The sequence below is a fragment of the Pectinophora gossypiella genome, chromosome 5 (genome assembly GCF_024362695.1).
Source record: "Pectinophora gossypiella chromosome 5, ilPecGoss1.1, whole genome shotgun sequence".
Taxonomy (NCBI): domain Eukaryota; kingdom Metazoa; phylum Arthropoda; class Insecta; order Lepidoptera; family Gelechiidae; genus Pectinophora; species Pectinophora gossypiella.
In genome coordinates, this window is record NC_065408.1 from 4963836 (window position 1) to 4979949 (window position 16114).

Here is a 16114-nt window from a genome sequence, read left to right on the forward strand (position 1 = left end):
CTTTTCTTGCTTCCTCCACATGCATTAATTCGTTTCATACGCGCACCGGCTCAGAGTAGATCGTACTGAACCTTCAATACACGTCCTTCTAGGTCTTCCTCTGCCCTACCACCAACCTACACTTTGTTTACTGCTTTCGTAATCATATTATCTTTCATCCGCTCCATATCAACAGATAACATAAAAATATACAGGGTGTTAGTGACATCATGACGAAAATTCTGAGGGACGATTCAGACCATTATTCGGATTGGACGGAAAATTCCACTTTATATTAATAATCTGCCTCAGTATTCGTTACGATGTCACTAACACCTGTATTATTTGGATTCTGCAGTTTTAGTGTGTATTACGGGTAATAATTAGCATAATACTGCAGTGCTCAGCAAAATAGGCGTTAATAGACGAATGTGTGTGGTGACACAATATTCCAAGCATGCTAACAAAATAACATAAAATAAACATAAGACTGTTTTCCCAATTGAGTAGTTATCCCCAGGGTACTGGGATGGGGGTTTTAATGTAAATGTAATGTAATTTATATTATGCCCCAACAACAAAGTGCGTTGATTAGCTTTTCCGGATTTTTGTCATATCGCCATCATTCACAAATGAGCCTACTTTTATAACATTCCCAGGACGACAATCAGCTGACTACATTACATTACATTTTATATACCTCCAGACCAGCAAATAGCGCTAAGACGTTGCCACAGAAACGCTGTATAAATCATCTGATCAAGATGTAAACGCCTATGATGATGATGAGACCAGCAAAGTTAAATTATTTTTACAGATTTTTGTTTTGTTTGTAACAGTCTTTGCGGATTTTTTTCTTAATTTTTCTTTCATGCGAAAGTGGTGTATCTGGATCGTTGTGAATGGAAATTTCGTGACCTCTACCTACCCCAACGGAAAATAGGCGTGATCGTTATGTATGTGTGTTTTTCTTATTGAGACCATAGACGTATTATCAACTCAACTGACAATAAGCACCCAATATTGTATTATCAAATTCGAAATGAGGCAATTCCACTCAATTCTTACTACATATTATTATGTTTTCGCGCTGCATTCCCGGGTTGAAATAGTGTTGACGCCAATCCACTATTGTATAATAATAAATATTTATTACACACGCAAGAAATATTATTATAGACATACGAAAGAATGGTAGGAGCCGTGGCAGCCCAGTCGGTAGAACGCTTGACTCTCACTTTGAGGTCGTAGGTTCGGATCTCATTATAGGCCTCAACCAATGATTTTTGAATTCATATTTGGATCATAAATAATTATCACGTGCTCAGCGGTGTAGGAAAACATCTTGAAGAAACCCACATTCCCGAGAAATGCATTTCGGAGGTATGTGACCTAACCTGTACTGGAAGGTTAGACAGGCAGTCGCTTCCGTACCGGATCTGCTAAATCTTCAGATTAGGAAAGCGGACCCTGTGAAAAACGGGAGATGACATACGAATGTCACAGTACAATTGGTACCTTTATTGCTATACAATTACAACACAAATTACAACAATCTTCCAGGCCATTTCGGTGATAGGTAAGTAAATAATAATTTTATTTTACTCGTCTCGTCTATCGTGTGGATTGTGAGGTGAATTACCAACCCCATCAACCCTGGTGACAGGGTTATTACTGAGCCGCCATAGGCCCCTGACATGACTCATGTAACGACTACGTACTTACATTAGTAAGTAATAACCGGGACCAACGGCTTAACGTGCCTTCCGAAGCACGGATCTTTTTACTTTTTGGACAATCAGGTGATCAGCCTGTAATGTCCTAACCAAACTAGGGATCACAAAGTGATTCTTGTGATTTGTCCCCACCGGGATTCGAACCCGGGACCTCCGGATCGTGAGCACAATTTATTTTACTAACAAGTATCGATATACTATCGATAATTAGTCTTCTTAACTATTGTATGTAATATAATATCTGTTATGTTGTAGTATCCGTGCTATCTTTGTAGTAGAATATTTGCAAAGTTCAACTATCGATAGCCGAACTTTCGATATTTCGACACTAGTTCGAAGCCTGCGCCTACAATGCATATTGCTCCTATTGGGAACCGACAACCTCTTCATTCATATGCAGACTGCCTTTTTAATATACTACCAATACACTGGCGAGGAAATATAGCGAATACTGAAAGCTGGTGTTTTAAATTATCGACTCCTATATGGGCCGTATTTCCGACAGCTCACTATTTTATCATATCAACACTCAACTCAAGTATGGTCATAAATGATCTTTGAAAATGAATGAATGACCTTCATTGACCTTTTTTGAATGATGAACTAGGTATCGCTATAGGCTGATAATTTGTCACTGAACAACTAAGAAAAAGTTGATTGATGACTTGTGGCTCTGTCTCCCCAATAGAAATGCGGGCGTGAGTTTATCTTTCAGTTCTAAAATTATAAAATTACCACTCACATTCCAAAATTAAGATCTGGATAAACAAAAAACAAAATAATATTAGGTATATTTTTATTAATTGCCGCGGTGTAATGGTCCTGGCAGGATATCGGCGTAAAAAGAAAAGAAAATAATAATTCTTTACCATTTCAAATTAAAAGAACGATTATAAACAGCCTGTACCAAATGATTAGGTTTTTTATTGTTCAAGCTTTCCTTTCAATTCTTAAAAATAACAATGAACCAGGATTGCAAAAAAGGAATTGCCACATAGAGGCCCGAAATATTTCTTCTTTTTTCTAAAGTCGTTATTAAATTTAAGCCTTGTTTTCTGCGACCCTTTTTTAACAAACTTTAATAATCCAATTCAGAATCTCTACAAAGGTTCCTGTAACGAATTGACATAAAAATTATGCTGTACTGACTTTTGTTTCAGTTATTTTTATTCATTTCATGTTATTTATATAATATATTATTTACATTAATTTTAGTTATTTTTTACAACAAATTACAAATTAAAATTACAATTAATAAAAACATTAAATCCAGGTCAATCTAAAATTCCGCCCATTCTAATACCTTGTTCAAAGGTGCCCATTATACTGGCCGTGTTACCGCGCACTAGAACTTAAGTAAAAAGGAACAGATTCCTTGAAGGTTAGACGTACATTTCCCCGCTGCTAGCGGTTTCTTCAAGTGGGTAGTTTGCACTTTTCCGTTTATATTTCCCGTGGGAGCAGTCACTCCCGGGCGCTACTGTGTCAATACTGAGAAACGCAACGCTAGCCCTTAGAGGTTTTTCTACGACACTTTTAATGCTCGAGTCGTTAGCGAGAGAATCTTCACGAATAGGGGTGAACATTGCATAGCAAAGTAAAATACAGAATATAAAAATCTAAATAAAGATTTATAATTTTATTATTTACATATCTGCCTACTTGTGATGTTATGTGTTATTATGTGTCTTTCTTAGAGAGGTATTTAATTACTTACTTACATTCACAAAGTTTTCGTGAATCACGACCTTTATTCGAACGAAAATCGAGCTTATTATTACTGTACTGTGATCGTTATTTGTAGGCTTGTATGCTGATCATGGTTTTACCGTGGAAATACCACGATCACCCATATGATAGACAAAATTATTGCTGACGAAGTTTAGAAAAATCTACCTTATTATTATTGCAGTGCGATCTTTATTTGTAGGGTCGTGTGCTGATCGTGGTTTAACCACGGTAAAACCAAGATTACCCATAGACAAAATTATTGCAGCATACGACCCCAGTACAAATAACGATCACAGTACAGTAATAATAAGGTCGATTTTTGTTTAAATAAAAAGTCTCTTAAATTAATATTTAATTTAAGAGAATAAAGCTAATGCTTTATTCCATAATGTATCTTTTGTAATGTATAAGCCATTGCATTGTACGCAAAATGGATAGTGATACGGCTCACTACGAAGTTCAATGAAGCGTAGGTAAATTCATCAAGCTATAGATGTGCCTCTGACTACCTCAATTTCTAATATAGTCGTGAGCTTATGTTATACAGGGTGTTAGTCACATCGTAACGAAAAGTTTAAGGGATGATTCAGATCATGATTGCAAAATTATGAAACTGAATGTAATTACTTAAAAAAACTCTAAATTTTTTATGAATTTTCCGACATAAAATTCCACCTGACATCAACTCAGAATCATGGTCTGAATTACTCCCCTCAATATTCGTTAGGATGTTACTAAAACCCTGTATGTTGATTGCCCGCATGGACTATGGCCGAATCACTTGTCACCACACATATATCCATCTATTTCGTAGCAAAAGTAGCTGCATTTTTTTTTTTTCATTGCTTGCTGCACATCCTACCTAATTAGAAATCAGGGAGGACTTTATCTGTGAATGTCAAGATATGTAAAGGTAAAATACAGTATGAAGTGTTCCATGTAAGTAAGCTCATTTTCCAAAATATCGAGCATATTTTCACGTACATTTTCTAAGCACACAGAATTTTAGATTAGAAAAACATGGCGGAGCATAACGAGTTCCCGCCAAAAATGCCTCAAAATATCCTCACATGGGATCGTAACCTTCAGTTGTTTTCTTTCAATTCCTCCGGGACGACATAGCTGTTTTCTGTATAAGTATTCTCGTGAATTTAGTACCAGATAGCTGGTGTAATGTTGATTGTGTGTACTTACTTCTTTATGTGAAGTGTATGTTAACATAGGGTACTTACATTCAGAGTAACATTACAGAAAATGTCGCTAAAAATATTTTACGAAAGTAACGTATCCGCATAAACTCAGTATTTATATGAGCAACGGACATAGCAGTGTAGAAAAAGATGTTAACAGAAAGTACTTAAAACACATAATAACGGGTTCTTACCGCGTTTAAATGGGGACATGAGACTCCCACAACAGTGTCGCAACAGTGTCGAAATATCGGGAGTCTCATATCCCCATTTAAACGCGGTAAGAACCCGTTATTATGTGTTTTAATTATGATAATAACCGCGTAAACTTAAAACAATGTAGAAAGTACTTATTGGTGCGGATGTCCTAAATTAATGATAAGCTTTAGTGCCAATACTACTAACATAATCTAGTATAATTATGCTAGTAGGGTACCTAGTTACAAACCCTCCCGACCCGTGGCACAACTGCGATGTCCAACTGGTTGTACTACGGAGAAGTAAAGTTACCCATAGTTCAACTGGTTGTTCTATGGGGAAACATCTTTACCACTGGCTCAACTGGAGTGAGTCGTTCTTTCTTTGGTCCAACTACGTAGTTGTACTACTGGGAAATTTTAATGTATCTATGGAACAACTACTGGAAGAAGGCTAAGATATTGGGACATATAAAGTCCAAACCTGAGAAAAGAGTAGTCGGAATGTGTTTTGTATTACCCTTAATACCAACCGGGTTAATCAATGAGGCATGGACATACACACATACTACATAACTGTCTTCGGAAAACGTCATAGGACGAACAATGTGTCGGATCATCAATTTCTACATGTTTTAAAAAAGGGGTAGAGTAAATAGTCCTCTACTGTAATGTCTCTCTAAGGAATGCTGTGGTGTCGATCTAGCCCAAACGAAAGTAGAAAAAAGAGAAAATAATATATTTCTCTCCTATTTATTTTTTCTATGCCACATTACAAAATAATAACTACTTAATAATTGTTTTTTTATAGCTCTCATCAGTGCTTCGGGAAATTCCAGAAAGAAAATGGAATAAAAATAAGAAAGAAAATAATACAAATACATAATATACTTTATTGCACCAAAATAAATAAAATAATTACAAAATATTATTATAAAAAAGAGACTTAACTAGGTACACGGCAAATGGCGGCCTTATCGCTTAAAGCGATTTCTTCCAGATATCCATAAGGCGAGAATATATGTAAAAAATAAAAGAAAATTAATATTTGGTACTTAAATTAATAGTAGCATTTATAGTAGTAGTAATTATTGATCATATTTGAAGAGATTAACAATTAAGTCGTAGTAACTATTAATAGGCGTGATTCCTTCGGCACTACGACATAAAACTTTTTATTGCTGTTTGAACTTAATTAACGTTACGATGAACCTCAAAATGTTGTGATCAAACGAAATTCTCAAGAAACTTTGAACATTTTCGCTTCACCTTGAATACAGAAATTGTTTTCGTAGCGGGAAGGAATTTCGTTATTGTAGTACAGTATTGCGTGTCTTTACACTAGCAAGCTCCTTTTAAGGTAACCATAATTATGTCCATCTATTATTTTATATGTATTAACAGCCTCCGTGGTCTAGTGGATAGAGCGTTAAATTAGGCTCCCGATCTGGAGGTCCGGGTTCGGTTCTCGATGGGGACATTGTCGAAATCACTTTGTGGGACTGTCCTTTGTTTGGTAAGGACTTTACAGGCTTGAATCACCTGATTGTCTGAAATAATAGATTCCGTGCCTCGGAGGGCACGTATAAATATATTAGCCGTAAAAATACCTCCACCAATCCGCAGTAGAGCAGCATGGTGGAGTATGCTCCACACCCCCTCTAGTTGATTGAGGGGAGGTCTGTGCCCAGCAGTGGGACGTATATAGGCTATTTATCTATTATTTTATATTTTACCTAATGAGCCCCAGGCGCTCCTGATTTTTCCGGCCAAATAGTTAATAGAATCTGAGATAAACATATTATATCATACTTAAGTCACGTCAAAAAATCCAAAAGCCTGTGGTTCTGTCATTCCCCAGAAATGCGTTTTGAAGGAATGTGACCTAACCTGTATTGGGCTAGTTTTCCCTTGGTGGCTTGGAAGGTCAGACAGGCAGTCGCTTCTGTAAAAACCCCGACCTGGCAAATCTTCGGACCCCGTGAAAACTGAAACTGACTGAAAATATCGATCACTAGATGAAATGAAGCATAGTTCGAACTGAACTTCCGACGCTGTGCATTCAAATTGTGAAGATACTGGGAATACCCTTTGAATACCTTCAGAAAGGAAATTATTCTCGCTACGGTGAACTCGAGTTGCTATTAAGATGTTCATTAAAATATTTACAATGCTTAGATTCGCCTACGATTTCGAATTGAATTTGAATGGAATTTTATAATATCACTGTAGAAACTCGGTACGGTCATACATTTTGAAACCATGTCACATTAACTTTTTTGACATATTAAACCGTAAGTCTCATTAATGTAATGTCATATTTAATTATAATTTATACGTCTGATATAAATGGGTATATTATGTTATGTATGTATTTATATATTTCTATTTTATTTTGATTTGTTTTTTTATTTATAGTATTTATTATTTTATACTAGATGTTGCACTGTCCCGCACCAAATTGTAATAATGGTTCCTATCCACTGGTTGCCTGTTTAGTGTTTACTTGTGTGCCTTAGGGGGTGGGGTTTCCCTAAGGGAGTCTCTACGTTATCGACCTTGGTGTGTTATTGGGGCTCATGAATAAAATCACTTAATAGGGATCACTGTCTATTTTCCAGAAAAACATAGTAAATTTACATTACACTTTATCAACACAGTAGAGCGCGCGTTCTACATAAAATATTAGAAAAGCCAATTCTGAGGCGTGTTGCCCCGTTGCCCGGACCGTAGAGACTAAACGTAAAGTGAGGTGAGGGGCTGCCTCCGCTAGCTGTGCGCTAGCGCTGTGTCAGCACCTACACCTGGAAGAAATTGCTGCTTAGCAATAAGGCCGCCAGATTGTACTGTATCTATCATCATCTGTGTTCATTTGTTTTGTATGTTGTGTGCAATAAAGTATATTTGATTTTGATTTGATTAAATGTCAAATATGATAGTGTGACAGGATTCTAAAGTGGGTACATAATATTGCTCATGACTGTATATCTACAGTTAATAGTCCAATGAGGGACTTACCAGGCTACGTTACCAAACAAAAATATAGCGCTGTTCAGATTTAACGTGATAATTACCTATTTTCTCATTGCTCGTGGTACATTTTTTTTTTCACGTGACTTATTGTAGATTTGCCGCAGATGGCATTAACTACTTGGCCGGACAAATGGGGAGCGCTGAAGGCTCTCACCCGGTACAACGTTTAAGACAACAGGCCTGAGGGTGCCCAGTTGGGCGCGAACCTCTGCTCAGGGCGTCGTCTGAGAGGAAAAATATTTGAAAGAATTAATCGACCCTAGTGGGTCGATAGCGATAAGCGCTGAATGAGGGAAATCGTCGACCACGCCGGCGGGGTCGGTATCGGGGTCCTGAAGTGTTTGGTGTCGCGAGCTGATTGGCTGCCTCTATGGCTAGATTAGACTCGTGGTACATAATTATTCAAAAATATATAAAAAACATTGTGCTTGATATTAGGATCACAAACGTATTGAATTATGTTGCTACCTCTATTGCTTTACTTTATTTTGATCAGAATAATAATGGGTGTAATCTAATGAGTATTGAATGTGTTCCTCTAGTTATTAAATAACTTGTAATATACCCTCATTGATTTAAAAGATGTGTTGCTGTTGCAGTTTCTTGTCATTTCTTCTCCTCAGCCATAACACCTTGCGAAATGACGTAAATTCAAAAATGTTACATTGACCTTCAACAAGTTTATCCATGATAATTACGTTGAATAAATGATTCTCATTCTGATAAAATGCCTCCCTGTCTTAAAAATAATCATACTTAAGTGAGTACTTAAGATGAAAATCAATGAACAGGTTTATACTTAAACAGCTTACTTTTACTCTCCACCAAACTAGTAAAATGTGTGTGAAATATATCCATACTTACACACTACATTCACACTTTTTCCGTTACAATTCTGCGAAGTGACATCAGAATATATAACTCTTTAGTTTCAATTAAAAACTCCACCGCCTAGATGGCTGTCGTCAGTAGCTCGCTATGCGAATTTATGAGGACACCGAGTGCATTTTGTTCATTCTCGCTGACTAATGAACTCGATGCAATTCCTGCCAGCTGACAGAGTGATCTATTGTGGGCTCACAGGCGAGTATCAGCTGCTTTTACCCTATATTCCTTTTACATAACATAACATAGACAGCCTATATACTTCCCTTTACTGGGCACAGGCCTCTGCTCAATCAACCGGAGGGGGTATGGAGCATACTCCACCATGCTGCTCCACTGCGGGTTGGTGGCGGTGTTTTTACGGCTAATAGCCAAGAACAACGGGTTAACGTGCCCTCTGAAGCACGAAATCGATGATTCAAGCCTGCAAAGTCCTTGACAAACAAAAGACAGTCTCACAAAGTCATTTCGACAATGTACCCATCGGGAATCGAACCCGGACCTACAGATCGTGAACCTACTGGGACTGTCACTTATACCCTTACCCTAAGTTAGTATAATTTATTTATTTAGGTATATTATATTGATTTAAGAGATATATTATGACCCCTACTTCCTAGTCACCGTGGCCGACAATTTACCACGTACAATGCTTATGGCTATCGTATCCACCCAACCACGACCGTATCTCTCACAACGACGCAATTCTCTCAAACGACACTCTGAGTCGAAAATCACGCTCACCCGGTGGAGTGTCTCCATTTGTCCGGCCAAATAGTGATTACCATGGGAGGCAAATATACAATATTTAAGTCATGACAAAAAAAATGTTAAGAACAAAGGCACATAAGACTGAAACTTAGAAAATAAACGACTAGGTTCGGTTTCCAAAATAAAATCATCTTATCATAAAAACTTCTAACGTAAAATTACTTGTACGAACTTTACATATAGCTTAAAACTCCTAAAATTTTATGTTCGTATAAGTAGGTAAGTACTTCACAAAGTTTTGCGATAGCGCTATGAATAATGGAAATTTAATCGCACTGAATTTGAGGAGTTTGATGCTTTTATCTTCTATTGTGCAGTATTTAAATAAATTCTAAAATCAATTAAAGTATAAAACACGCTCAGCATCAGCCCACTTCTAAAAAAATTATTCAACTGCTATATGATTTGAAAAAGTAAATTAAATGACTTCTCTTTAATAAAATTAAATTGTTTTCTCCAGCCATCCAGACAGTCCTTTGTAAAATGGCAATTCATTCTTGAGAATTATATTACTTTTATGGTTTTATAATAAATCAGTTCCTTCGATGGAAGCATTGTCTTTTTTGTATTTTTTTTGTCTTTTAACGTCCATAAATTAAAACCTATTATCAGGATCGTAGTGTCATGGATAGGAGTGTGAATTGGATCCGGCACTGCGATTGACAAGGGTCATGCCATTTGCCGCGGCCTCGAACCATTGTAACCATTGATCGGCCAACCACGGAATTATTTTACAATTCCAACTTTAATTGGTTTATACAATTGGTTTTACATAGTTAATCCGCTATCAACGGCTGTTGGTTTTGTAGTGGTGTAGCGCATACATAAATAGGGTGTTTAATGGAATTGTATCGAAATAGTAGGCAATTGGAGGAGCTCGGTGGCGCAGCGGTTAACGCGCTTGGTCTGCGATTGTTGAAGTTAAGCAACTTTCGCAAAGGCCGGTCATAGGATGGGTGACCACAAAAAAAAAAGTTTTCATCTCGAGCTCCTCCGTGCTTCGGAAGGCACGTTAAGCCGTTGGTCCCGGCTGCATTAGCAGTCGTTAATAACCATCAATGGTTTAAGGCCCGATCTCTCCCTATCCATCCATAGGTAAGGCCCGTGCCCCAGCAGTGGGGACGTTAATGGGCTGATGATGATGATGAGTAGGCAATAAAATATAAATTAATTAATAAATGTAGGTAAGTATAGACGCGCTTGCATTATTGCGTCAAATCTGCTCCCGTAGTATGCTGCCCGAGAGCTGTTAATGAGTCAACTCTATTGACTGGCTATCAAGTGACATAAACGGTAAAGATAAAACACGGATAGAAAAAAAAAGCCACATCAAAGTAATTCAACTAAAAGCAATATTGCAATTCGACACTTGCGCATATAAAAGTTAAGTGCACAATGGTCCCGATTCCTGCAGACCCTACTACTTTTATTTTAAGTTATACCCGTCATCTTCTTATTCGCTGAAAAGAAAAGGGACGGATGATTGACAACTGTTAATTTTAGAATGAAATAATAACCCGGGCGAATAAAATAGGCATCTCGCTCATATGCAATCCGTTTGACGTGTGCTGTCAACTTAATTCTGTCGGGTTATTGTTCAATATACAATTTTGGAAGGATTTTTAAATTTCTGCCTAAAATTTTATTGACGTGTGTTCCATAAATTTTATGCCTGTCGATTCGTCCCTTTCCTTTTCGACGGATAAGAAAATGGCAGGTATAGGTAATTTAAAATAAACTTAGCTGGTGTGTACCGGAATCTGCACCAGTGTCAACAAATGTTAAATAACAATATTGCTTTTAACGTGAATTGCCTTAATGTGGCCTTATTAACCCCCGTAGTTTACGAAAATCGTAATAAAAAAAACATTGAATATAGTGATAAGTTCCATCGTCTACACGTATGTGGTTATGAAAATGGTGCTGGAATTCTACCGAACGCGGTAACATTTCACACGTGTGACAAATCGCGCCGACGTGCCTGCAACGGGCATTCGGTAAAACAACGGTAATTACCGAAATCTGTTTTTGCAATGCGGAACTTCGGAAACGTAATTAGGTTAACCGCACTAATCCCTTAACGGCCTCTGTGGTCCAATGGTTAGAGCGTTAGGCTTACGATACGGAGGTCCTGGGAGAAATTCCCGGTGGAAACATCAAAACAAAAATTGCTCTGTGAGACTATTCTTAGTTTGGCTAGGACATTTGCAGGTGGAAATCGGAAATAAGATGAAGTCGTGATTCGGAAGACAAGTTAAGCCGTTGGTCCCGGCTATTACTACTAAAGGAAGTATTTAGTCGTTACATGAGCCATGTTGGGGCCTTCGGTAGGTCAATAATAACCCTGACACCAAGTTTGGTGAGATCGAACATCGACCTTATTAGCATCCACATGAAAGAAGATCGAAGTCTGTTTCGATTCCATCATATCTAATTAAATTATTTTATAATAATAATAATAATAAAGTCCGGGACTCCATAGACCTGAGATATGGAAACAACATACGATAATTATAAAAATATATATTCAGAAAAAAAGTATTTTTTTTACATAATCACCACTACATTTTTAGTGAGTTTAAGTTTTTCTGAGACAATATCTCTATGATTCTTACAAAAAGGCATTGCCTGGCAAAGCCTGTATCGTAAGAGTCAAGTTCATTACGTTTATTAACAACAGGTTAGTACATACTATTTAAGTCTCCGTTCTGGACAAAAAATGGAGAACTACTGATAAAGTTAAAACTAAATTGAATGATCAAAATATAATAAAAATACGTAACAAAGAATAAATACATTCTGTAAGACCCCACTTAGAACGAAAGTATTTTTTTTATAAATATACGTTATTGCACGGAGAGAACTCAATTCAATTTCCGGTGAGATTCGGTTTTTTTTGCGATGCGGAAATTCGGTACGGTTACGGTAATTAGGTTAACCGCACTAATCCCTTAACGCGGCACGGGTGATGGTCCATTTGATCACCTGACTTAGCCTCGACAGCGTTGACGATTTATCGTTATTGCTAGGATTTATTCGCTTTTATTGGTTTACTGTATACCCGAAGAGGGAGCCATCGATAAAGCAAATTAATGATGGCTATTTGCACGCGTTTAGAAGACCGATGTCGGTCACGTGGAAGATACTGTACGGTCATCAAATGAAGTCTTTTTTACTTTGTTTCCGTAACGGTAAACATTATTATGCTAAGGGAGTAAAACAAGTTAAGAAAATGTAAGTATGCTTGTTTTTTTTTTAAATTATAACTATTACCCTTCCGACATGCGTCTTTTGATGGAAAGAAACTATTTATTTTTATATAAAATTACGCCACGCTTAAAACTTACTCAAACTGTCATTTAAAAAAGTAAAAGAGAATACTATATGGTGGCGGTGCACATCCTCAATAAATGGACCTCACTTAGCATAAGTCGTGTGTAGTCCAGTTGATAGAACGCCTGCCTCTCACTTTGAGGTCGCAGGTTCGAATCCAGCACAGGTCTAAACCAATGATTGTCGAATTTGTTTTCGAATTCATGTTTGGATCATAAATGATTATCACGGGCTCAGCGGTGAAGGAAAACATAGTGAGGAAACCCACATTTCCAAGAAATGTATTTTCGGAGGTATGTGACCTAACCTGTATTGGGCTGGTTTTCCCATCGCGTGTTGGAAGGTCAAACAGGCAGTCGCTTCTGTAAAAAATCAGATCTGTCAAATCTACAGGTTAGGTAAGTGGACCCTGTGAAAATCGGGATAATTCTATGGAGATGATGGTGGATGTCCTCCAGCATAAGCTGCAGCGTGAGCCACGACGCTGCTCTTCTGCGGGCCCAGCCGAGTGAGGCACGAACGCACGAACACGTGTGTCTCATTATGAATGTGTGTATTAAGTACTAAAATAGAATACCTGTTTTGTTTATCCGGCCAAGTAGTTAATGCCATCTGCGGCAAATCTACAATAAGTCACGTCAAAAAAAAAATGTTTTGTTTCATTTAAAAAGCATGGACATTTGTTAAGGACAGCAGCTGATATTAATCCTAGAAGGAGACGACTACCACACGAACTAGCAAGGGACTACTGTCCAAAAACTACACTTTGTTTAGAAAGTCCTCATAACATGTGCATAAAAGTATACAATAAGATACCTGATAAATTTAAAAACGGACCCTCTAAATTTATGACTTTTAAATTACGCGAATGGCTTATTACTAATAGTTTTTATAGTATTAGAGATTTTTTGACATTTGCATGCTAATAATAATTAGCAGGATAGAGATGCTGTAACACTGCTTTATACCATATTGTGACTCTGTACCTACCTATCCTAAGCGAATAAATGATTTCTGATTTCTGCACCTCAGAAACAAACAAAATCCCCTAACTCACATTACGGTACAAACCTCAAAATTGCCTTTGCCCTTACTCGCATTCATCCGCCATTACCATACTCGCATTGCGAGTTTAAAGAACGCTTAAACGCTTGTATGCGCAGGTACTTTACAACAAAATCCTAACTCCTCGTCAAACCACCAACCCGTCAAAAACGTACGTATAGCCCTTAAAAATTTGGGATCCCTCATCCGTTTCCAAATTCAACTTTCATTATCCCAAACCGAATGAAAAAAAGGTAAAATGATATCAGACATTTGCTTACTAAGTACGTATTATAATACTTCAGACAAAATACCTCGTTTTACACAGTCACTACACATTGACGTTATTGTACACGTGCACGTGTGACGTGTGACGCCATACGATTGAAGACTAAAGTAAGACCGAGGGAGGGTAGCTCAGCCGTTGGTGGGAAGCGGAGAGTAGCCGTTCTAAACGTAGTATTATTCCTTATCGTATGGCGCCAGTTCCACTTGTACTTAGCAGGTTTTTTACAACAGTAAAGTAAGGCGTACGGCGGGTTACCATCCTTACTTGGTTGACATACCACTAATCCGCACCAAACGCTTCGCTTCATCCTTCATAATGCGCACTGCCAAGGAATGGAATGGGCTGCCGGCGTCGGTGTTTCCTGACTCTTATAACCTGGGGTCCTTTAAATCACGGGTGAATAGGCATTTTCTGGGTAAGCTCGTTCCAACGTCAATCTCTTCTTCTTGTGGAAGAACGAAGTCAAGAGCAAACCCATCTTAATTAGAAAAAAGGTATAGGTAAATAAATCTAAATACTGTACAAATTCCATGCCGGAGGCAAAAAACACAGAACAGTTAAATATTCTCGCGGTCCAATCAAATTTCGACAAACAAAAACAATTTTGAATTGTAGCTTTACAAAACCAACAGTAACATTTCCTACGTGAATAACTGGTTTTATTGCACGAAAAACAAAAACAGTACTTAGCCATTTACCTACGTAAGTTAATAATAATTTGGGCGTATCTTCTTAAAAAAGGAATTCATTTATTAAATAAAAATACAAATACAAATGAAGTAGCTACCTAAACAAGAATAACAGCTGAATCATTTGCGAGTAATATCATTTAACTCTATAAAGCCATACAATTCATTAAAGGGATGAATTCCCATTTCAAAGGCATACAAATATTTGAAAAGATTTAGGTATGTCCAGAACCCAAACCAACCTGACTTTTGTACTCTACCGACTTTTTAAAGTTAAAACACAATTTTCACGCCACGAAAGATCCTGAGGAGGCAATTGGGAAGTTTATGGAGTTATAATGAGCCTACACTGTGCTATGGAACAGCTATTGAAATCTACCGCCATTCAAACAAGGAAGAAATAATAAACAAAGCTTTTTATCGGCCTTCAAGTTGAGATAACTTTAATTAACGAATTTCCCTTTTCCGATCAGACATTTTTTTGGAAAGGGTTTAACGGCTGTGGCCTAGTAGCCTTTTAAGCTTGTTAATTACTGTTTCCGATCAGATGGGGGAAAATGTTGTAATTTTATGTTATGTAGTTATTAATTAAATTATTTTCGAAACGTATAAAATATATTGCTGAAAATTTATTAATGTTTAAGTAGCTAATGTAAATGTGCTTCCTATATAAACTTTTTCGTAAAAACATACATTATTTTTTGTATAAAATAACTTTTGGATGTAATTTATGTACTTTTCTCTATGAATCCGGATAAGTAGCTAATGCCATCTGCGGCAAATCCACAATAAGTCATGTAAAAAAATCTCTATGGAAGAATAATATTTATTTTGACCATAAAGTTGAATAAAAATATCTTTTATGGCTGTAAAATAAATGCGTACTTTATCCGTTGCTTCTTTTAAATTTTGTTAATCGACGAAGTAAAGAAAAACATCATGATAAAATTGATACCAAACATCCACATCGAAAATACCGTATAAATATTTTTCAGCACAACATCACCGCAAGTTTTTCGTTATCATCAGTAATAAATATCTTACTTTAGTGAGATTATAATGGAGGCTTTGAATAAAAAGGCGCGAACGTCAGGTCGTAAAGATGATTGAAATGATAGGCGCGCTCTCTCCTCACTTTACTTACGTCATAAATAAAACTGATGACTCAGATTACCACATATAACATTGTAAAAAATGAATGAGAATTTGTCAATGAAAGGATTTTTCATATACAAGT

The 16114-nt window shown here is 37.0% G+C and overlaps 1 long non-coding RNA gene across 2 annotated transcripts in view; it reads left to right on the forward strand.

Moving 5' to 3' along the window:
- Window positions 1-16114, forward strand: part of LOC126366688 (uncharacterized) — a 207547-nt gene that overhangs the window by 100289 nt on the left and 91144 nt on the right. Inside the window, exon 1 of one of the 2 annotated variants that reach the window (XR_007566383.1) lies at window positions 3975-3984. The exons of the other annotated variant lie outside the window; for it this stretch is intronic. This is a non-coding gene — a long non-coding RNA (uncharacterized LOC126366688). Of the gene's footprint in view, window positions 1-3974; window positions 3985-16114 lie in introns of those variants that run through there. 2 annotated transcript variants of the gene reach the window in all.